This window comes from Bos mutus, chromosome 2 (genome assembly GCF_027580195.1).
Source record: "Bos mutus isolate GX-2022 chromosome 2, NWIPB_WYAK_1.1, whole genome shotgun sequence".
Classification (NCBI taxonomy): Eukaryota; Metazoa; Chordata; class Mammalia; order Artiodactyla; family Bovidae; genus Bos; species Bos mutus.
Window position 1 is genome coordinate 93550091 of NC_091618.1, and position 25061 is coordinate 93575151.

At 38.1% G+C, this 25061-nt stretch overlaps 1 protein-coding gene across 2 annotated transcripts in view; it reads left to right on the forward strand.

Annotated features, from left to right (window-relative positions):
* Positions 1–1655: 1655 nt before the first annotated feature.
* GALNT13 (polypeptide N-acetylgalactosaminyltransferase 13) overlaps positions 1656–25061 on the forward strand; it is a 672291-nt gene continuing 648885 nt past the window's right edge. Inside the window, exon 1 of one of the 2 annotated variants that reach the window (XM_005896463.2) lies at positions 1656–2013. The gene's annotated coding sequence lies outside the window, so the exon portion shown is untranslated. The remainder of the gene's footprint in view (positions 2014–25061) is intronic. The other variant, XM_070380823.1, reaches the window with a different exon arrangement.

Here is a 25061-nt window from a genome sequence, read left to right on the forward strand (position 1 = left end):
TACTACAAAGGTTGCAAAATGGTGTTGCTACCTTTTTTAGAGACGAAGAATGTAAGAACTGGGGCTTATGTGTTTTGCAAGCACATATGACAAATAAGTGGCTGTGTCAGCCTTAGAAGCTTAACCTTTTACCTGGTGGTCCATAACTTTTCTCAATATGCCATGGATATGTGAATGACGTGATAACAGAACTGACAAAAGCAAGCAATAGAGAAAAAGACCAGTGTCCTTGGTGTTAAGAGTGGCACCCTGTGTCCTCACACAGGACAGAAACACTAATTGATGAGGGTGGAAGTGCTGCCCAGGGTGGACAGTGTAGGAGGGAAAATTAAATATAGTTATTATCATACCAATTTAGGTAATCATTGATTCATGAAAAGATATAAAGATAATGCCTCTAAAATTTGCCTTTCGTGGATATAATCAAGAATGTCACTGATACCCTAGATTATAATTAATAATAGACATTTATGCAACATGACTCAATATTTTTGGAGTAACTCTTATATCCTCCTCTAGTTTTCCCGTATAAGCTAAGAAGAGGGAGCTAAGATAACATGAGGTGGCCTACATTATCCCTCTTAAAATTAAGAAAACTGAAACGGTATTAAAAACCCTAACTAACCAGGGGTCAACAGTGAATAAATGGCAAAACATAAACCTGAACTCAGCAATCCCAATTTCCCAGAAGAGTCCCTCCCACATGGCAGAGGGGGTTAGGTCCCAAGTCTTCAGATGCTAATAATATCTGAGTCTTAAGTTCGTGCCTCTTTCCATGCACTATTCTAAAACCCTTACAGATAATTTAATTCACTCAGTCTCATGGACTTTCTACGACACTACACATTAGCTTTACACTGAAATGCAGACATTCAGGTGCTTCAGTGTATGTGTTTTTGCTGTTAGAGACCCTATCTTCTTGACTAAGAAAGGAATTCAGAGCCTTGCTTTTTTCTTTACCGCTCCCTGAAAAATTTAAGAGCACAAGGAAGCCTTTTGCATTTCCAGGTCTCTTACAATGATTTCGGTGGCAGCAGCTGTCTCTAGCCAGAACACTAGGATCCTGCCAGGGTAAACGAACTGTAATGGACAAGAGGCCAAACTCTTGTCTGTCCTTTCTAATTCAGGGAGCCTAAACCTCAAGTTCCCTGCAGCTTATCTCCAATGGAGAGCCGACAGCTGGGGTGGGGTTGCTGGAGCTTTCCCGAGGACAGTCTGCACCCCAGCACCCCTCTAGAAGGTTATCCGGTGCTCTGGGCTAACACAGTGTACACAGCCTGTTTTCGCACAGTGGGACCCCAGGCCGGCCAGGGATCGCGGGGCGCTCTGGGGGGAAAGGACCCGACCCCTCGGTTGCTCTTGGGGGCCGTGACTGCCAAGTATCGCGGGACTTGTGCACATCGCAGGAGCGGCAGCTCCAGGAGCAGCTGGAGCGCGCTCTGTGCGCACCGCCCCAGCCCGGGGAGGAGCGGGAGCCGGGAGGGAGGAGGGTTCGGGGTGCTGGTTACGTAAATTATACTAGCCCAGTGAGAGGCCTCCAGGCTGGGGCTACGGGAGGAGGAGGAGGGCCCGCGCAAGGAGGAGGGGCTGAGAGGCAGCGGGCCGGGGTGGGAGGGGGGCGGGGGCCGGGGGCGAAGTGACCAGGCGGTGGCGGCGGCTCTGCCGAGGTGACAATGTGTTAGGAGCCCTCGCTCGGTCTCTTGCGGCTCCTTGGCCTTGGCGCCCGCTCTCGAGGAGCCCTCCAGCCCGCCGCTGCGCTATGAGGGCGCCTCTCCAGGGCTGGCCGAGGCCGGAGCCGGCTCGCTCTTCTCCCGGGGAAGTGTGAGCAGAGAGGCGCGGGCGGGAAGTGGGACTGCGCGCGGCGCTCGCGGGCCGGCGCGGGTTCCAGGTGAGCACGGGATCGGTGTGCCCCACACCTCGCAGCCGGCCGGCACCTGCCGGGTTGGGTCGGAGGCTGAATTCCGTGCGTGGACCGCCGTTCCCTCTTCGCGGGATCCCTGGCCACGACAGCAGGTCTCCGTCTCTCTCTCTCTCTCTCTTGCTTCCCCTCTGATTGTCTGGGAACAGTCCTCTTTGGGTGGCCCGAGTGCCTGGGTGGGCGCCTCTAAGTCCCGCAGCGGGTGGCAGCGCACGGAGCCGACAGCTCCGAACCAGTCCCAGGAAAGGGGCGCCGGCGAACCCGGTACACCGGCCTCTCGGGCTCTCGAAGCGCGCTTGCTCGCCGCTGCAAGTGCGGAGGAAAGACCGCCAGGCGCGGAACTTTCTACCGCTGCCCGCCCCCTACCCTGCTCTCTCTGCTCCCCGGCCAAGCTGGGGGGCGCTGGCCACCCTCTGCGCTTCACTGGCGCTCAGCCCCGGGGGGACATGGCCTTCCAGCCCCAGCAACTTTCTCCCACCAGCTGCGGGCGGTGTGGCGCTGCGGTGCTCTGACGCTTCTACACCGGGCTTTCAACACCGGCGACGCGCTGGGTCTCGGGTGTCGTCCTCGACGGTTGCCTTCCTCTATATTTCTGCCTTCCTTTGCGTCTTAGTCTCTACTTGCCCGTGTCTGAGTCAGTTTCTTTCTCTAATTCTTGATCTGGCTTACCGCATCCGCTCCGGGTTTGTCTCTCTCTCTCATTCTCTTTCCCCCTGTTTTTCTTGGGATGTTCCCGCGTCTCCGTTACTTTATCTTTTCCGCTTTCTCTCCGTCTTACCTTATTTTTTTATGTTTTTTTTTTTTTTTTTCCTCTCTCTGCCTCTCTCCTCTCATCTCTCCTGCCTGGTCCCCCCGAACACCACCAGCTCCCATATTCCGAGACTCCTTGTCCAGGGGAGAACACCCCGGCCCTCCTGGGCACCTCCAGGTACAGAGACCTCCTTTCTCAGAGCCGGAGGAGACTTGGGGATGGAAGCGGAGTGCTCTTGTCTGGGCTGTCGTGAGGGGACTGAATGAGAGTCGCAAGGGCCGCCTCCCCGCCCCGGGTCCGAGGGCTCTGCGCTGCTGAGAACCCGGGCTCACGAAGGCTGCTGTTTGGACAGCGTTAGCTGCGGGTGCCCCTCCTCTTACTCCGTTCTTTGCCTAGAATCAGTTGAATTTCCAGGTGGAGAGTCTACATCTCCACTCTTTACAGGCAGCCACGGGAGGAGACAGTGGGCAGATGAATACAGAAGCTTCGGGATCCAGGGACATCTAACCTGGAAAGGGTGGAAGCTTTCCTGAGGCAAAGGTGTTGCTGTCTGAGGAGCACTGGGGACTGCCTGCCTTCAACTGTCGTAACACTCAATCCGTGAGCGGTTTCTTTGGGAGAGAGAGCCGTCACTCTTCCCTGAAATGCATCATAGAGATTTTATTTGCAGGGTTAAAGACACTGACTGCCCCAGCCCCTTGAAATTTCGAGTATCTTTGGGGCCCCGGATCTTCAGCTTTATATGAAGACTGCTTTTGCTCAAGGTTGCTCCCCCCGCCTCAGTGTGTGTGTGTGTGTGTGTGTGTGTGTGTGTGTGTGTGTGTGTTTGCGTTCGTGCCCTCTAGTGTTAGAGAAACCTGCTGGTTTGAGAATATTGAAAAGTAAGGTGAACCTATTGGTGACTTACTTTTGATCTCTCCCCTTCTCAGGTCGTTCTCCTTACCTTCACCTATCCTTTCCTTTTCTTCATCTTGACTTTTTTGTTGCAGTAGTAATCTTTCTTTTGCCCTGATCTCAACAAACTCCTCTCCTGCAGAATTAGAACCTCAATATTGAAACATCATTTGAGTCCTTAAGAGGTGGATAGATTTGGAGAATTTTCATAGCCTAAAGCAGGCTTTCAACATAAGAAAACATGCCATTTTTCTGCATCGTTCAGTGCAAACCAGGATTTCACATGTCTTCCTTATGCCCCTGCCCACATTCAACTCCACTGAGAATTTTCCCTGGCTTCTCCTCCTTGTTTAAATAAATGCTTTTCATTCACCATTTCTGTGATGCTCATCCCATTCTAGGGCTTAAGCTGATTGCTTAAGTAGAGGCACTAAGCAGTTTTGGGAAGAAGAAAAGAAAGGTTTTCCAAAGGAAACAAAGTGCTTCTGGTATAGATTAATTCTGGATCCCAGTGTCCAGAGTGGGGCCAGGTGCTGTCTCAGATATTCAGACCCTAGCTCAGTGTAGGAAAACTAGTAAATGCTTCCCAGAAACTTACTGGTTGATTGATTAGCATGGAGCTAATCATAGGCTTTGAAGTCACCTAGCTATGTGAATGTCTACATACAAGAAGTTGAATTCTACCTCTTGTTTGTTTGTTTCACTTAGTCTTTTATGAATGGGAATTGAGGACTAGCAGAAGGTGAAACATGAGTCCTCTGTGTCCTTAACCCATTCGCTGCTTGAATTTGACCTTCTGTGCAAGTCTTTAACTTGGCTGATGTTCTTTAATAGTCAGTGCAGAATTGAGGAAATGAGTTTAGAGGCTCTGATGGTGGCATCTCTCAGCCTTCTTACCTAAAAGTAAACTAGAGCATGACATTTGTGAGTGAATACTTTCCGGTGGTTTTCACATGTGAAAAGTTCTCTTTTTTTAATGTAAAGAACAGATGTATCAGCTTAAAATATTTGGGGCCCATAAATTAATCTGCAAACTCAATCACTAAATAATTTATAGGTTCCTTTATTGCTTGAAATGTATGTGAGAGTGTGATACTACATGTGTATGAGAATTTGCAAAGTACCTGGAAATGTAATGCCTCCTGATACAAGTTTCTAGTAGGAATCCCTGTGCTGCTGTATTGTTTTCACGATGCTATGACAGTCACCTCTTAAAATAGTTGAGGATTTACCATGAATATTGTTCTGGAGCGTGTTCAAGGCAATTTTGCTTTTAAAACATTACTTATAAATCAGCTCCTACTCTATCCAGTTTTTCATATTTAAAAATAGCAAAGACATAGTAAAGATGGAAATTCTAATATTGGTTGAGATACATTCTGATCTCTTAAGAATATTGAGACATATTTAACTTTTTAAAGATGTACATTACTTTCAGGTTTAAGTTATGTCAGAGGGAAATACAGTGTTTCCATTTTGCCAACTTGATTCTAAGAAGTGGTAGTTGTACAAGAACATTTCCATCTAATAGAGATTTTGTAACTTTTTAAAAATTTTGGCGTTTTAGGAAGAGGGTGCGAACAAGGAATAAATGGATACTTTTATTCTTTCTGGTTAGGAAAATGAAGAAGATATTGATATTTCTGAATAAAAAGAAAATTATAGAAGATGATTGAGAGTAAAGTATGAATAAAGTCCTGCCATGTGAAATAAATAACAATGCTACATGTCTCTGATAAGTGTTTTTGTGCTTTATGAAAATGAGCAGATCCTATAGTTTTGTCCTTTAATTTGCTTTATTAAGCATCCTATTTTCAAGATGCAGCTCCTGCAATAAGCAACAAGTTCTTGATTGTGACTTTTAATACATTGCCTCTTGGGGCTTGTGTTGATATCAGTAGGAAAAACATGTAGCCCTCTTAAATCTAATGAGATCTAGCAGGATCACTACTTTGGAGTCTGAGTGACCATATGCCTAATTATCCAAGAATTTTAACTGTCCTTTGTTTTTTAATCCTTCCTGTCATCAGAGTAAACATATGTGGAACATCAAATCAAGACTTATATATATATACATATATATGTATATGCTGCTGCTGCTAAGTCGCTTCAGTCCTGTCCGACTCTGTGCGACCCCAAAGACGGCAGCTCACCAGGCTCCCCGGTCCCTGGGATTCTCCAGGCAAGAGCACTGGAGTGGGCTGCCATTTCCTTCTCCAATGCACGAAAGTGAAAAATGAAAGTGAAGTCGCTCAGTTGTGCCTGACTCTTAGCGACCCCATGGACTGCAGCCCACCAGGCTCCTCCATCCATGGGATTTTCCAGGCAAGAGTACTGGAGTAGGGTGCCATTGCCTTCTCTCTCTCTCTATATATATATATAAAAGAAGTGCTACAACTACCACTTCTTAAACTCAAGTTGAAAAAATAGAAACATTGTATTCCACTCATATAACTTTAACCTGAAAGTAATGTACGTTGTTAAAAAGTTAAATGTGTCTCAATATTCTTATCATTAGAGATCAGAATGTATCTCAACCAATATCAGAATTTCCACCTTCACTATGCCTTTGCTATTTTTAAATTATATATATATATTATATTATATATAATATAATATATATATATCGGAGAAGGCAATGGCACCCCACTCCAGTACTCTTGCCTGGAAAATCCCATGGACGGAGGAGCCTGGTAGGCTGCAGTCCATGGGGTCGCTAAGAGTCAGGCACAACTGAGCGACTTCACTTTCACTTTTCACTTTCATGCATTGGAGAAGGAAATGGCAACCCACTCCAGTGTTCTTGCCTGGAGAATCCCAGGGATGGGAGAGCTTGGTGGACTGCTGTCTGTGGGGTCACACAGAGTTGGACACGACTGAAGCGACTTAGCATAGCATACTGTATATATATATACTGAGTCTGACAGTCTACTTGATGATATTTCATAATATTTCCTATGCTGCACTACAGACACACTAAGCATATATCTGAATACATAAATCACATTTAAAGATCCTATACTGTCTGCTTTGATAAACCATTTTAACATTTTAAGTCATTTTAACATTTTAGACTAATATTTACAATTTATATATTAAAGCACATTGTTTGGTTAAATTTTTCTGCCATTCAGTTACAGACATACATATTTTTGAAGAGTCCAGCTTCCCATTGTGAAATTTAGTACTTAGAAAATTCACAGAAATTTGTGAAAATGAATATACACATGAATTTACTAGTAGTTGGTCATCGTTTGGGGCATTATAAGCAATTATCTTTGGGAACAAAGTATAATAAAATAGATTTTATTTATTTGATATTTATTTCTTTTTGATTAAGATTTAGACCTATGTGTATGTTCTCAAGGTAGTATATTTACAATAATATGTTTAATTGGTCTGAGATAGTTATCAAGAAATTATTACAAATGGCTAAAGACATTTATGTGATTAATATGTGTTCTAATGTCCCTTTTAGATACAGTAGCTAAAATTCATTTTTAGCTATTAGTTTTCCAATTTTATTTATCTTTAATATATTTAGGGCCTATTTAAGCTGAAATTCTTAATTTTTAAAAATTATTGCTATAGGTTATTGAGAGATTGCTGGCATCTAACTTTCCTCTGAGGACCCAACTTCATTCAAATATCCAAATAATTATAAATCTCATAAACTATCAGGTTCTCTTTTAATGTTTGTTATTATTATCCTCCACAATTGACCTGAAACAAGATGCAAAATATTGGTTGTTAAACATTGTTCCATCTTAATGGTTAACCCTTCCAACATGGCTTGAGAGGGATGTAGGGGAAGTGGTGACTGTAACCATCATCGCAGGAACATATTTGTGATCCGCTTTTAGGTGAGAAGATGTAAAACACTGTCCAGATAAATATTCACGCTTCTTTGTTTTTTCTTCCAGAAGTACTTACTATTAAGATAGATGGGAACTCTCCAAGATATTCCAGGGTTTCTACCATGATGTAGAATTAATTGGGATTCTATTTAGTACATTAAACTACATTGAATTGTCACTTAAATCTTGTTTAAGATCTTGTAGAACATTATAAGAAGAGTGTGATTAAACTGTTGTTGGTACTCTGGTGAACAATACATGCGCTGAGTAGCCACTGTAAACAGGAGAATTTCAGACAGAGCTTGCACATTCAGAATCATCTAAATTATACCTCAGAGACTGTAGCAAATGTCAACTTAGTCTCTTGCCTAATATTAATTGCTTTGCTATTATAAGCTCAGTGCCATTTTTTTTGTTGTTATAAATGAATTTTGACATAGGAGGAGGATTATCTTCTTGTAGACCAGAAGCATAACAATTTAATTTCCTTTTGAGATTTTTATTATATAATTAGTTTCAGATAGAGAGGATGGGATTTATATGACTATCAAGACCCCTGTGCAGTACCACCATTAGGCTAATGAAAACAAAATTGGGAACAAATACTTGGAAACAAATATATGTAAAGGTTGTAGCCATTTTGATTTATTGATGAGGGAGTTAAAATGATGAAGAGTTACAAAGTGATAAAATAACTAAAATTTATTGGATACATACTTTGACTTGTATTGTGAGTAAGTAAACATCTAACAGCTCGTACTATAGTTTATCCTCAAAATACTATGAATTATATGTAGTATTACTATCCCTATTGATAAATGAGGAAGCACATATGCAATATCACACAGCTGATCTGTATTAATATTAGGGGCAGGGATCACATCAGTTATATCTATCTCTGAAGCCAGTGCTCTAAGAGTTCTCAAACTGACATTTTCACTAATAAATTTTTTTTTAAATGAGTGTCAACTTCCATGTGGACATTTTCTTTTTGCACAATGAGAATAATTTTTAAGTCTATTTATATCACAGTCATTTTATAAAAGAATGGACATTGTAACAACAATAAGATGGCAGAACTAAATCACAAAATATAGTCCTTAAAGTAGAATAAATTTAGCTTCCTGTACTTTCTACATTGCATTTATTTTTCTAATTTAACAAAGACTGAAGAAAATTCATCACAGTCTGGTAATTTATTTCACCACATTCTGTAGCCTGCGATTGGAACCCTCCTTAGTCTGAACCACTCAAATATACTGCTACCCAGTGGGTCCCAAGCACCCATGCAACACAGGCCAGCGTGGGTGTGATATCTGTGACTTTGTCCTTATAGTTATTCCTTTCTCTTTCTAGTTGCAAGTCTGGGCAATACGATTTGTATCTAGGAAGGATGGTAACAGTTACCCTAAGCCTCAGTTTACTGCTTCAGTTTTTTTTTTTGAAAAAATTAGAAAATTGGAGGCAATTTGATCTTTTGTGGTAGTTAACCACAAATCATTATTACTAAGACAGTGCCAATCTGTGTCCTTGGATAAAGAATGAATACTGGGCAAAAACAAAAGGAGCATGTCTCAAGAACTTATTCTATCCTCTTTAACCAGTATGTCCCAGTCTTTAGGGATCAATTTGATCCCTTTTTTTTGCATGTTTATTTTCCTTGATGAGGACAAAGCAGTTTTGCTTTAGGTAAGAAAGAAAATTCCAAAGCTAAACTTCTAACTGCTTTTGTAAAACTGACTGATGCTATTAAACCCCAAGTTGCTTTGGACAGTGACTGTTGTGGCCATGGAAGGGGAAGTGGACACTGGTGGACTGTGTGGGATATAATTAAATTGACTTGAGACGTTGTTTAATGTCATTGCCAGCAAACCAGTTTGGAAACTGAAATTATCTCAAGAGGTTTTGTTTGTTTGTTTTAATATAGGTTGTCAGATTCCACTGATACATATTCTCATTTGCCTGGGATAGATACATAGGGATCTATCTTTATAAACATTTTTCTAGATAAGTTTGATGTACAAGGTTTCAAGCAACCGAACTACTTCTAGAACACGTTTCAGATTTAATAATTTTTAGTCAATTAAACAAATATAGAAGTTACTATGTCCTGGACATTATTCAGAATACTTAACAGATATTAATTAATTCATTTAATCATAACAACCCCTGAAAGTAGGTTTTATTAGTATCTCCATTTATAGACAAGGAAATTGAGACACAGAAAGGTTAAGTGAGTTGCCCAGGGGAAGTTGCTGAATGGTGGAGCATGGACTATGCTATTTTGATGAAACAGTTAATGGTCTGCTTTAAGTCACAAAGCTTGAAGCAATAGAAATGAAAATGGAACCCAGATTTCTGTGTTTTGTTTCCTATTTGAAGAATTTTTGCCTTTAAAAGTAAAGGAAGAAAATCTGATGAACAAAGTCAAAAACAAAACATGTTTACCCTTTAGAAGTCATAGCACCAGATTAATAAAGAAATTTAATTATGAAAGATAATAAATGTGGAAAAACAGTAGTTTTCTTCAAGTAGATTTATTCTTGACTTTTCTTCGGTGCAGACCCACCCACCCTCTCCCCACCATCCCTAGCAAAAAAAAAAAAAAAAAGAGCAAGAAGTTAACACAGAGATGTAGACAAAAGGAAAAAACCTGTAAGAGGGATTTCTATATAGAGATTTCAATCTATAACTAAGATCTACCTTAGTTAAAATAAAAAATACCTTATTGTCCTGCAATTACTGTTCATAAATTATTTAGATTACACTAGGAAATATTAATATTTTAAAAAGGATTGGGGAAATCCTGCTGAAAAATCTTGATATTTTTCTTAAATAAGTTTTGTGAAAGCTTTATATAATATAGAGTATCTATACTCATTTGTAATCACTGTTAATTTATAGAGAATTGATGTATTTATCTTTGAGGAGGTGCTCCTTCTGATATTTGGTTGATTTTTAGCAACTTTCTATTATCTATTCTTGTTTAAAGAACTTATGTAGTATTTAATGAGCTTTCTTCAGTTTTAAAAATATTATTTTAAATGGGTACTTGATTAGATTGTTATAAATTGTTTAAATTAGATACCCCAGTAATGAGTCATTCTACCTGCCTGGTATTTTAAAACGTAAAAATCTACACTTAAAAACAATTCTGTTTTCAGATTCTGTAAGTGAAGTGAGAGGTATGAGATTACTGACTGAATTTTAAAACTCACTTCTACAGTCTTCTCTCTTTCTCTCATGGTAAATTCCACCTCTTTTTCTGAATCCTCAAAGCTCATATTTCTTTGATTCTCTTGATAATTCAGTCTCAAATGGGACTATACATCACTTGTCCTGAAAAATATTAGAAACCAGCCTGTGCCTAATCATGGTTCAGATTTCACTCATATCCTGTAGATTTTCAGGGGAGCTCTGTCTTTCCTTCTGAAATAAATACTGTTTCATAATTTCTCAATATGCTTTTTCTTCTGTATTTTTTCCTGGCTCCTCTCTTCCTTCTTCATGATGCTCTTGACTTTAAATTGTCCTTCTTCTGTGGCTTAATACATCCTCATAGAGCAGGGCTGGACTTATCTATTAGCTTTTTTTTTTTTTTTCTTTTTTGATTCTATAAAAATGTAAATAAAAAAGCTTCTGTTCATTTCATCATCTAGTCCCTGAGTAGGTAAGAGACAGACGCTCTAGCTCTTGCATCTGGGTCATTTAGCAGGAGGCTTGGGATGCTAAATTTGCATCTCATTACCTTTGTCTACTTTTAGAATGGTGTGCCTGGGCCCTGTGGTCAGTTGGCAGTATGCAGCCCTGGCTCCAAGGGAATGCTATGATACTTGAGGGGATGCCAATTTCAGTTGCCATCCAGTTCTCACATTCCTTGGTCCGATTTTCCTTATAAGATTTCCAATATATGTTTTATTATTAACTCTATACTATTGACTTCATGTCAGAAATTCATTGTGATATTAATCGATAGGTTATGATGAACAACTTTTATAGTTTATATTCCATGGCTTCTATTCTCTGACTTTGGGATAATGTTTTTCCTATTAGGTAAACCTAGAGCAGGCATTTTGTCACAGATTTTTTGAGTTTTATTGTTGTGTCCTATGTTGAGATGAATTGTAGGTAATTGGATGGTGCAGCTGAATTAACACATTGAATTGCTGGTTATGAGACACTTCATTTGCTGTTGCAGACAACAATAGGCCCATTTTGCTTCTACAATGCACAAATTCTTATTATCTGTATAAAATTCTAATTCTAGTAGAATAACATGTATGCATCATTTCCATTCCTTTTGTGAGGAAAAATAACTTCAACGAATGTAAGATATTTGCCACTATTTCATTAAATAATTTTGAATTTCAATACACTTTTTGTTTGAGAATGTTAATCAGTTGCCCACAAAAATGACCCCTCAGAACATGAAATCAGGAGTCCCACTTTTACCCTGCATACCCTAAAATGTGTGGAGGTGTGCAGTTTGCATTAATTTTTGTGGAGAGCCTCACTTGAATGATTCTGAACAGCATTGCTGTCATCAGGAGTATGGTGATATGCAACAGTGTCATTTTTAGGCTTCTTACAAGCATAACAAGAATTACGCTTGTTCTTGGGTTTTTCTTCATTTTAGGTGTTTTAGGGGCAACTTCTCTAGGGAGGATGGAGACATATCTTTATCTAAACTTTCTCCTGAAAACTCATTAACTTAAGCATTAAATTAAGGAGTTAAAAAGATATCAAACTGTTACAAAGTGTATGAAGTAAAGCCAGGCAGAGGAAAACTGCTGAAGATGTGGGGAAGAGGGTGCTGCTTTGTTCTGAGTAAGCCCCAAAAGGCTTAAGTGAGAGACTAGGGCTGAAACAAAGTAATCAGCTGGAATGCGGGCATGCGTGCTAAGTCACATCAGTTGTGTCCGACTCTGTGCAACCCCATGGACTGCAGGCTGCCAGGCCCCTCTGTCCATGGGATTCTCCAGGCAAGAATACTGGAGCGGGTTGCCATGCCCTCCTTCAGGGGATCTTCCCAACTCAGGGATTGAACCTGTGTCTCTTATGTCTCCTGCACTGGCAGGCAGGTTCTTTACCACTAGTGCCACCTGGGAAATCCTAGTATTAGTGGTTCAGTTGTGTCCAGCTGTTTGTGACCCCATGAACTGTAGCCCATCAGGTGCCTCTGTCCATGGAATTCTTCAGGCAAGAATACTAGAGTAGGTAGCCATTCCCTTCTCCACTGGATCTTCCCGACCCAGGGATTAAACTCAGGTCTTCTGCATCAAAGGCAAATGCATTACTGTCTGATGGGATAGCTGGCCTTTTCTTCACTAATTCTACTTCCTATGCAAATATCCTTGTAGCAAGTTTTTTTTTTTTTTTTTCACTTTCTCTCCTAACTATCCCGCTTTACATAGACTAATGGAATTATATGAGCTGCTAAGAGACAAGAGGGGCAACTCAGGATAAAGCATCTTACAACTGTGGAATAAATTCCCTTTTATTTTGACACTTGGGATCTTCAAGCCTAATAATCAAATCCTTGCTTACCCAAAAGCAAAGTCTTCTAAACAGCAAGACCCACTTAAGTACAGAAGGTTCAGCCATTTCTGTTCCTTTATTGTTAAATAGAAAGCATCAACCAAGTATCACCAGACATTTAAGAAGTATTTTATGAAAAAATATTAGTAAAAAACTGCAACACAAATGAAACTAAGAAAGCTGAAAACCAGTGACCAATGAAATGACCTTGCATGGACCAGATAATTAAAAAATCATAAAGGAGACCAAAAAGTAAAATTTTTGAAGCGTTTCTAGAAAATATTACATTCATAAAACAAGAAGATGATAGGGAAGAGACACAATAAATGAACAAGAAAAACTATTGGAAATTAAAGATTTTCAGATCAATAGTTTAAGGGAACATTTTTAATTCAAATACACAAAAAACCTGAGCAATGCAAAGGAAAAGAACAAAAAGGTAAAAAGAATCACTATAAATCTCCCTGAAGCATGACTTCCTGCTAATTGGAGTTCTGATTATAAGAAAACAAAATATATAGTTAGAACTATTTTAAAAATTAATAGAATCATTCTCAAGTTTATGAAGGAAGATGATTTGCAACTCAAAATTCCATGTCCAATATCCATTCAAAATATCAATCAAGTGCAAGGGTAGAATTAATACATTTTCGGGCATCTAATGATTAAATATGCTTTCCTCAAATATAATCTTTCTTATAAAATTACTTGAGGTTGACCCCCATCAAAGTATAGTTAAGAGAAAGAGAAAGATATACCATAAAAGCTATGAAGTAATCCTATAAGGCAAATGATTCATATTACTTTAATCTGATATAGAGTTAATGTAAAAGAAGTAGAAAGCTTTATCTGGTGGGAGGCTCTAGGATAAAGGGGGATATTATGCAACCTTTAAAGTCCAAGAAATATTTGAGAAGACAAAGAAAAATAGTGTAAAAATGAAAAAAGAAGTGTAAACTCCATCCAAGAAGAACCAAAATATATACGAGAAAGGAAAGTAACCATAGAACTCTAGTTGGCACTGAAATGAATAATATTTTTATATTACTTAAATATAAGTGTTTTTTTAACTTTTTTTTTTTACTGATTTTCAATTTTCAGTATCAATCTTTAGCTAAAAAGTGGAAGAGAATCATAATTATAGACAGAATGCAAATATTAGCAATGGCATTGCCACAGTAAACATACAGATGGAAGAGGTTGGGAAGTAGGTATGATGCTTGGAGAAAACAGAAGGAAAGGACAGAAATTGGAAGATTAGCGTATTACAGAATAGGGGTCAAGAGATGGTACCTACAGTTGCTGCAAGTTAATTTTACATTCCTTAAAATTAAAAAAAAAATCTAAGAGAAGGAATAATAATATTAATAAAAATATAGAGAAACGTGGAGTGTGGTATGTGAGATAATTTAGATAATGTCTGAAATATTTTGGGTCCGTTTGTTTGGTCAAAATATGCTTTAATTTTTTTTTTAAATGTAGTTGCTTTTGGTGTGTCTCTACTCTCCAGATTTTCACAGATACCAATCACTCTCTGTTAAATTACCTTGATCTGTAAAGACATTTGAATTTAACCATTTTGTTTTAGAACTAATACATAATTAAAGGTGATTCCCTCTGGGGAGAGGAATAGTTTGGAGTTAACGGAGGGGACTCCAAGCTATAAAGAAATAGAAATACTTGGAAATTTTATTATTAAACACAGTATCAGTCATCCCTTACAGTATTATAAAAATTATGGGACTAAGAGGAGAGAATTGGATTATGGTCATGGTAAAACCCTTAATAAATTCTGTAGCATGTCATTTTAAATTCTTTGGATCTCAGTTTTCTCATCCTTGAAATGATGCAACTGGTAATACAAAAACAAAAAGCATGATATGACTGTATTCTAGTGTTTATTTATTTTCCAAATGTAGGCCTATCATTTTCTTTGAAAATGAAAGAACTATATGTTTTCTAGGTCTTATTTTCTTATAATTAAAAACAAACATTTTTTGTGATGTAAACATGCAAAGCATTACCAAATGATTCTCCAGAAAATCCTATTTCCATTCCACCTCTGTTTTCCTAAACATTTAATAGCTAGCACTCAACAATAATTTTAAACAACATTTTGTAGTGGTTTCCAGATAGAGACTGTAAATTTTATAGTCCTCTGTGTTATTAAATTGTACCAGTTACTCTGATTACCTGATGTGTCTGCAGATTCACAGAGGAATTGAGAGATGAAGGATGGCTGTTTCAACATTACACAGATGTGAGAATATTGCCGTCTTAGATCGGCAGCTGCTCTGGAAGTTCTCATTGCTTCTTCTTATTTGGGCTAACACTTTAATTTTGTAGCTAATCAGAAATAGTTGCTTTAAAGATGCTAGCTATTCCTAATGAATGTGAGAACACAGATGTGTCCCATAAGAAATGTCTAACCTGCTGATTGTTAGAAGATTTCTGTGTGTGTGTGCTTTAGCATCTTTTAACTGTGAACATTTATTCAACAAACTAAAAGAAAATTGTAATAACTTTCTATAGATAGATAGAAATAAAGACATTGGCAGAAAGAGAGATAGAGACCAGAGGCAGACAGAGAGAGAAGAGAAATAAGGAGTAATGAAGGTTCTGGTCTCTCCATATGCCCCCACTCTGCAGTTTGGGCCTTGTATAACGTAAAAAGTAGTGAAAACTGAGGACACAAATTACATATTAATTAATATGTTACAATCTAGTATTTTTATGATATGGAAGGCTAGGAGATTCTGAAGTGAGAAAAAACAGGTCAACAGTGAGGCATTCTTTAAAGCTGTAGGGGTCTGGTTTCTGTTGACAGGTTGTAATTATAACCCCTTGGGTCACCTCTTTTCACTGTTTTCTGAGTGATCTGGCTTTTGGACAGTGACTGGGGGAAGTGAAGAGGATGCTTTGTCCCTTTATCTCACCTGGTTCGATGAATCAAAGGTCTATTAAATTTCCTTTTAAAGGTGGAGTTCTTGACAATGAGTTTGAGCAAGCTTCAGGAGTTGGTGATGGACAGGGAAGCCTGGCATGCTGCAGTTCACGGGATCACAAAGAGTCAGACACGACTGAGCAACTAAACTGAACCGAACCCTTGGCAATTAATTATAACCTTTAGCTTATGAATCATACCTTAATTCTTAAGTAAAAAAAATGCCGAGATTCGAGTTTGCAAGAGGCAGTGGAACATGTTTGTGTTGAAACTACAAGTTTAAGACTGTGGTGCCTGCGTACATGTAGTTCAGAAATTTTGAACTATCCAGTTGCTTAAGCAGGTTAACAAAGCACAGTTAGATAGCTTCTGTGGGATTTAAGTATTTCATCTTTAAAATGCAAGTGACAGCGATCGTGACTAACACTAATACAACCCAGGTTTGTAATTGGTTATAAGGATTTCTTTTAGGCGCTTTATGTAATATTGGCACTTTGAATTCTCACAATTCTAAGAACCAGATGTTTATTTTCATCTTCCTAATAATTATAACTGCTTTCATGGGTTGAGGTGATTATGCATGTAATGTACTGATTACTGTCCCTGGCACTTAGGAAGTGCTTAACAAATGCTAGCTGCTATTAGTGTATCTCCCCTTCTAGGGTCCTCCACTGGCATGTAGTATGTCAGGTGCCTAGAAATCTGATCTGCTTAACCGATTTCCAAGATAAAATTCTCAGACCTGCAAGAGTTATTGTGCAGAGTAACTGTAAAATCAGATCCCAGGAGGCAATAAATAAATAGCAGTTAAAGATAGGATTGAAGCCAAGCAAAATAGAAACCCAGTAAAACTGTTTTAGTGAAATATTTAGAAATCTTATTTAAGAGGGAATTGAAGGTAAATGAAGGTAGGAAAAGAAATATCATATCATGATGAATTGATCATAATATTGTACAAATTGTATCCAGTACTAAACCCTGAAATGCTGCTTTGCAGAAAGTGTATCTAGCTTAGAAAAAGGGTGATAAGCTTCTATTCCTTTTAACTTTATTTGGAAAATTTTAGCTTCACTGCTGATTTTTGTGAGGTATTCTTGGCTAAGTTGAGCAGTCATCTTCCATTTTCCCCTTAGTTTTTTGATCAGCTTTGACTGTATTATTTTGTCTTGGCTGATTCTTAGAGTAACTGAAAGATGAGTGCTTTTTCTCTGTGTGAATATGAAAAACAGTAACCATTTGAAAACATATTACTATTCTAGCCTTAGTCCTTTGAAAAAGATGAAACATTATTGTTATATTTTTGTTCTTTAGTGACACAGACTTCATTTTAAGTATGTGATGTCTTATTTTAATGATTTTTTCTAAGTGCTTAATCGAAGAGTCTTCATTTTTTAATGTAGAAAGACACATAATTTGAGATAACAAATTGTAACTGATTTCTCATTTAGAAATATTTGAGTTCCAATTCTCTTGTCTTATCGTATGAGAATAATATGTTGTTTTCAACACTGAGTTTGTCAATTCCTTCACAATAATTTGTACACATGATAATTATACATAAATTAATAAACTGCTGGTGGTAATCTAATGATGCATCATGCTGTTTCTGATTTATTTCTGAATCATTTGTGGTCTATTGAAATGTACCAGGACTAATTATTTAATGTAACCTGTAACTTCCTCAACTCCAAAAATATGTTCTGTAAGATAGAATATTTATTTTTAAAAAACGATGAAGGAAAAACTTATGTTATGTTTAGTAAGAGTTTATTATATAAGAAATGGTTATATAGGTTGCTGCTGCTGCTGCTAAGTCATTTCAGTCGTGTCCGACTCTGTGCGACCCCATAGATGGCAGCCCACCAGGCTCCCCCATCCCTGGGATTCTCCAGGCAAGAACACTGGAGTGGGTTGCCATTTCCTTCTCCAATGCATCAAAGTGAAAAGTGAAAGTGAAGTCGCTTAGTCGTGTCTGACTCTTAGCGACCCCATGGACTGCAGCCTTCCAGGCTCCTCCGTCCATGGGATTTTCCAGGCAAGAGTTATGGAGTGGTTATTAAATAGCAAATGTGTTTTATTTGTGTTTGAAAATCATTTTCATACTAAAAATAATGAAATTACTTAAATGAGCTTTTACTACTTTTCTTATTGTGATCCAAACAGTTTTCTAGAGCTGCCTAAAATAATGTGGGATCATTAGTTTACATTTGCTTAGTCTTCCTGTTGCCTTCCATACTGAAGTTTTGTGTTTGAATATATTTTACAAGTAATTAAAAAGAAAAGTTTAGTCAAAATTTCAACAACCTTGTAAGGAATTTCTCTGTGAGAAATAATTAAAATCAAGTAATAATTCCTGCTGTGTCTGAGAATCATGCATGAGGTTAACTCTTTTCAACCAAGGTTGCATTAAGTCACAGACAGACAATTGATTTTGTTGTATTGTTGCATCTATTTGCCAAAATATTACACCATTCGTGTAGTATGATAGTCCATTGATAACTAACCTTGTAAATTCACTTTGTGACTAGTTTTCATTTTATTTAACAATGATTTGGGAGTTAGTACTCACAGAAAATATTCACTGTAGTTATAAATATAAAAACAAGATATAGAAATATTTAAAAATATGATTGATTTTGCAGTACATTTTTTGTAGTTCTTTTTTTAATTAGAGGATGATTACTTTACAATATTGTGATTATTTTTGCCATATATCAACATGAATTGGTATTAAGTATACATATGTCCCCTCCTTCTTGAACCCTCCTCCTACCTCCGTCCCCACTGACTAATACTAAACCAAAGATATACTGTTTGCTTTCAGAGGACAGGACTGATGCCCACCAAATATGTGTATACATGTGTGTGTGCGTGCATGTGTTCCCCAAAGGGTTTCTACTGAAAGCTGAGTTTTTATTTTTATGTGTTTCTTAGGTATTTATCTATTTTTTAATGGGAGAAGACTCTTGAGAGTCCATCCCTTGGGCTGCAAGGAGATCCAACCTGTCAATCCTAAAGGAAATCAGTCCTGAATATTCATTGGAAGGACTGATGCTGAAGCTGAAACTCCAATACTTTGGTTACCTGATGCGAAAAACTGACTCATTAGAAAAGACCCTGATGCTGGGAAAGATCGAAGGTGGGAGGAGAAGGGGCCAACAGAGGATGAGATGGATGGCATCACTGATGCAATGGACATGAGTTTGAGTAGGCTCCAGGAGTTGGTGATGGACAGAGAAGCTTGGCGTGCTACAGTCCATGGGGTCACAAAGAGTCGGACATGACTGAGTGACTGAACTGATGGTTGATTTCGTGGCTTCCCAGGTGGCGCTAGTGGTAAAGAACCTGATTGCCAACACAGGTAGATGTAAGAGACGGAGGTTCGATCCCTGGGTCTGGAAGATCCCCTGGAGGAGTGCAGACATACAGATATGTACAGCAGCCCACTCCAGTATTGTTGCATGGAGAATCCTCATGGTCAGAGGAGCCTGGTGGGCTACAGTCCTGTGGGTCACACAGAGTAGGATATGACTGAGCAAGCATGTCCTACTCATGACTAAGCACTGGAGTACTACCATGGTTGATTTATAGTATTGTGTTAGTTTCAAGTGTTACAGCAAAGTGATTTAGCTATACTTACATATATATGTCTACACATACATATTATTTTTCAGGTTCTTTTCCTTTGTAGGTTATTATACGATATTGAATATAATTTCTTGTGCTATACAGTAAGTCATTGCTTACTATGCAGTAGTGTGTATCTGTTATATAGTAGTGTATATCTGTTAATCCCAAACTCCTAATTCACCCCTCTCCACTCTTCCCTGGGCTTCTCTGGTGGCTCAGCTGGTAAAGGATCCTCCTGCAGTGTGGGAGACCTGGGTTCAATCCCTGGGTTGGGAAGTTCCCCTGGAGAAGAGAAAGGCTACCCATTCCAGTATTCTGGCCTGGAGAATTCTATGGACTGTATCGTCCATGGGGTTGCAAAGAGTTGGATACGACTGAGCAACTTTCACTCACACCCTTCCCCTCTGGTAATGATAAGTTTGCTTTCTATGTCTGAGGTTCTGTTTGTTTTGTAAATAAGTTCATTTGTATCACTTTTTTATATTCCACATAAATATAAGTGATATCATATAATACTTGTTTTTCTCTGTAAGACTGACTTTACTTAGTATGATAATCTCTGGATCCATCTATGCTGCTGCAAATGGCAATATTCCATTCCTTTTTTATGCCCGAGTAATATTCCAATGTGTATATCTACCATGTTATCTTTATTTATTCCTTTCCTAATGGACACTTAGGTTGCTTGCATGTCTTGGCTATTTTGTAAACAGTGCTACTATGCACGCTGGGGTGTATATATCTTTTCCAATTAAAGTTTTTATATTTTCTGGATATATACCCTAGAGTGGGAATGCTGGATCATATGGTAACTCTATTTTTGGTTTTTTAAGGAAACTTCATACTGTTTTCAACAGTGACTGCACCGGTTAACACTCCCATCAACAGTATCGGGGGATTCCCTTTTCTCCACACCTTCTCCAGCATTTATCATTTGTAGACTCTTTGATGATGGCCATCCTGACAAGTATGAAGTGGTACCTCATTGTAGTTTTGATTTGCATTTCTCTAACACTTAGTGATGTTGAACATCTTTTCATGTGCCTCTTGGCCATCTGTATGTTTTCTTTGGAGAAATGACTATTTACTCTCCTGCCCATTTTTTGATTGGTTTGTTTGTTTGCTATTGAGCGATATGAATAGTTTATTTATTTTGGAAATTAAGCTATCATCAGTAGCACCATTTGCAAATATTTTCTCCAATCCCATAGGTTGTCTTTTCACTTTGTCTATGATTTCCTTTGCTATACAAAAGGTTATAAGTTTGATTAGGTTCCATTTGTTTATTTTTGTTTTTATTTCTTTTGCCTTGGTAGAATGATCTAAGAAAATATTGTTGTGATTTATGTCGGAGAATAGTTTGCCTATGTTCTATCTAGGACGTGTATGTTGTCACATATTATATTTAAGTCTTCAAGCCATTTCGAGTTTATTTTTGCATATTGTGTGAGGGAGTGCTCTAACTTCATTGATTTACATGATTTAAATTGATTTACACATGATTTACATGTTGCTGTCCAGTTTTCTTCAGGTATTTTTTTTTTTTTTATATATATAACATTCTTTTTTTTTTTAATTTAATTTTATTTTTAACTTTACAATAAAAGTGTGAATCTTCACAATCTCTTGGGTATTGCTCAGATTACTTCTTTTATGATAATGCAGATTTATTCTTGACTTTGAGTTGTTTTATTAACTTTCGAGTCATTTTGACCATTTGTTGGACCATATTAAGTTTTGGTTCAGCTTTTTTTGATGTCCCTATCTAAAACCTTATCTTCAGTATAACTTTCTTTTCAATCTTAATTTAACGGTTTTGAGTTTTTAGCCAACCTTCAATTTAGAAATTTTATGAATTCCTATCTTTTTGCTGATACCCATAGATAGAGCTCCCTTTGCAGAGCCAAGTAAGTTTATCAACATGGCCTGACACCAACACCATCAACTCTTCCCTTTCACTGTTCTCGCTCCTCCTCACAGTAATACCCCTAAAACTCCATCATTTAGTCATTTTTAGCTGATTTATTTTTTGTCCTCTATTTTAATAGTATAAGTATTTGATGCTTGCCAAAGAAAAAAATATTATGTGATTTTAGTCATTTTACACATCTGTTTTATTTAAGTGAAGATTAAAGTCCCTAAGTCATATCCAACTCTTTGCAAGCCCATGGACTATATAGTCCATGGAATTCTCCAGGCCAGAATACTTGAGTGGGTAGCCATTCCCTCTCCAGGGGATCTTCCCAACCCAGGGATTGAACCCAGGTCTCCTGCATTGAAAACAAATTCTCTACCAGTTGAGCCAGCAGGGAAGCCCAAGGATACTGGAGCAAGTAGCCTATCTCTTCTATACCGGATCTTCCCAACTAAGCAATTGAACCAGTGTCTCCTGCATTGCAGGCAGATTCTTTACCAGCTGAACTACCAGGGAAGCCCTTCTAAATAGCCATGTACTTTTAATTTGCCAAAGGACTACATCTCACAATAACTTGATGTATAAAGTTGTGGGCCAGCAAAATATTACCATATTTTAATACAGAAGCATACTTCCTTGGTGTGTGAAGTGATTCCTACTTAAGTAGTCAATATATATAATCAGTTAATAAATAGGGCTAGTGGTTTGGGGATCTACTTGGTTTACGGCAGTATGTAAATGCAAGGTCAGCGACATGTACACGTTGGTATATTTAAAATGGAAAACCAACAGGGACCTACTGTATAACACAGGAAAGTCTGCTCAATATTATGTAGCAACCTGGATGGAAGGGGAGTTTGGGGGAGAATTGATACATGTATATGTATGGTTGCATTGCTTTGTTGTGAACCTGAAACTATCATAATACTGTTAATTAGCTATATTTTAGTATAAAATAAAAAATAAGACAAAAAAAAACCCAAAATAAATAAATACAAGATCAAGTGCTTCCAAAGTCTCATTAACAGACACATACCTACAAATGAGTTTTTAGCAGTGGGTTCTTGTGAAACCCTGGGGGTCCATGTGGTGAGAGCCGTTTTTCTTTTTGTCTGCCCTACTGCTTTCTTTCTGTCATGTCTCTTCCTTACTGAAGTCTCATGCTGTTAAAGAGAGGATTTTTCTCATTTCTGCTTCTGGGGATTATACCTCATTCAAAATGAACAACATCTGCAAACTAGAGCTACATATTTTCATAAGGCTAAGCCATTCTGTCAAAAAAAAGGGCCTCTTATGCCATGAAAAATATAAATGTCATCTTTCTATATGAACAATATTACAAATTTATGAATAAGAAGCACATTTCTACATGTTATCCTGTAGAGTTTTTACTTTTTATTCTCTGTGTCTTTCAGCAAATTCACCCACACTGTGTTATCTGTGGCTGTATTTTACAGGAAGATGTGTGCCTTTACCACTGTGCAGGGGCTTCAAGGACAGTGGGTTTATTCAGTGTCTAAAGCTCTTATCTGATGATATACTTGGCTGATTGCCATCAAGCAAGCCGTTCAGAGGACTTAAGAATTCAGATTTCACACAGCATGCGTCAGTCTCAGGGATAAAATTGAAACTTCTTCACGTGTTACTCTCTCAGTACAGGTTCACACCTTCAAGTCATTAGAAATTTCATGAATGCCTACCTTTTTGAAAGGTAGATCCACATATAGGTCCATGCACATATAGATCTCTCTAGTCAGGGCCATGTGGCCCAGAACCAACACCAACAACAGCACAAGGGAAGGAAGGAAAGAAAAGGAACTTGTTCTCTAGATTGGTGCAGTGTTGTGGTTGACCTCTTCCTCCCTTCAAGCAGCTGCAGTCATGTGGCTTGTTGTACCTTAGACTTCTTGTGTGACCTTGGTTTACAGTGATGTCCAGTCTGAACAGGGTAAAAATTTCCGTTTTCCTCCCAGCCAGTTTCAGGTGTGAGATCATGTCACTGAAATTTATCCTCTGACATTCGGCTCCATTTCCCCTTGAAATGGAACTGATCAAGGAGTTGTCCCGCTCATTATTGATACTCATGAAGCATTTAATATAAGTACCTACATTTTTGTCGGTTTCTGCAGTTAATAAATCCTTTCTTTTATCTTCCCAAATTGTAGATGTATATCTACATCCATCTGTCTTTAAAAGATTATAAAATCCACGAAGGCAGTCCAACATGGTTTTTTTTTATGCTGTACCTAGCAAAATGTCCTACACAATTATGTCTTTCCTACACACATTAATTAGATTGCACATGTACAGATAGATCCCCTAGGCCTTCCAAAGCCAGAGACGCTACTTTGGAAAATGATGCAGGCCAAAAAGGATTTAGGTCAGTGAAATTTTTATCTGGCTCTCCCAGAAGGATAGTTGAAAATGCCTTTCTGCTGTGCTCTATTAATCTCTTCCTTGTGATTTTTTTCCTTCTCACATTCCATTGTCAGCTCATCAGAGATTGTGGATTTCCTGTACTTCTTATCAAGCTCATTGGGTATTTGAAATGGCAACGTCTTTGTGATATTCACCAGAGTGGCCCAAGAGTTCTTTCACATCTGTCATTTAAAAAAAAAAAAATTATCTGCAATGTGTTCCCTTTGCAAGAGGCATAAGTCACAGAGTTTAAGATGGAAAGGGATCTTGAGGGGTGATCCTGTCAGCCCACCCTCCCTCAGTCTAGGCTATGCCTAATCTAAACCCAAAGCTGACATGTTTCTTTAAAATAAATTTACTCCACATTGTATAGTCCATTACCTACTCCACATTGTTGGTAGAGGGATCTCACTAAAAATAGTTCTGGGCATGTAACTCCTGGGTATAAAAACCTTTGAAAGCCCTACTGGTTAAATTTCAAAATTTTCAGCATGTCATTCAAGACCCTTTATAGAAATCTATCCCAGTGAGCTCACTTCTCATTTATTACCCTCTCCTGATCTATTTTAAGAATTCACTGTATTAATTTGTTACCTAGGCATGGTATAGATATCTATGACTATTTCTTTGCTTGTACTGTTTTGTAGCCTTGAAATACTTATCTTTTCATTTCAAAGATCAGCTTAAATTCTACCTCTTTTTAAAAGATTTTCCCAAATTTTCAAGGCAGAAGCTTTATATTCCTTTTTCCAGTTTCCATAGTACTCTGTTTCTATTGTTGTTGCTGACTTACACCATGTTATCTTAGTTGTATCCTCCTCTGTCTCCCAGTTTAAATTATAATCTTTTTCACAGTGGAGGCCTCACATTCCTCATTGTTCCCTGGAGGCCTACCAAAGTCCATAATATAGCTAGTTATTCAATAAATGTCTTGAAAAATTGTTAAATATTGATTCAGTAGGAGAAAGGGCTGTGAATTTAATGATACTCTATTGAATGAATTTTTGTGACACTTCTCATGTCTCTGTTTCTAGAATATGATAAGGATATAAAATATTAGCTAGTCCAAATATATATATATATATATATATATTATATATAATATAGTCCAAAGTTAATCACTGCAAATTTATCAAAAGTGTGGGTTTAAAAGGGTATTTAAAAAACTTTTCATTCCAGCAACCAGTAGAACTTGA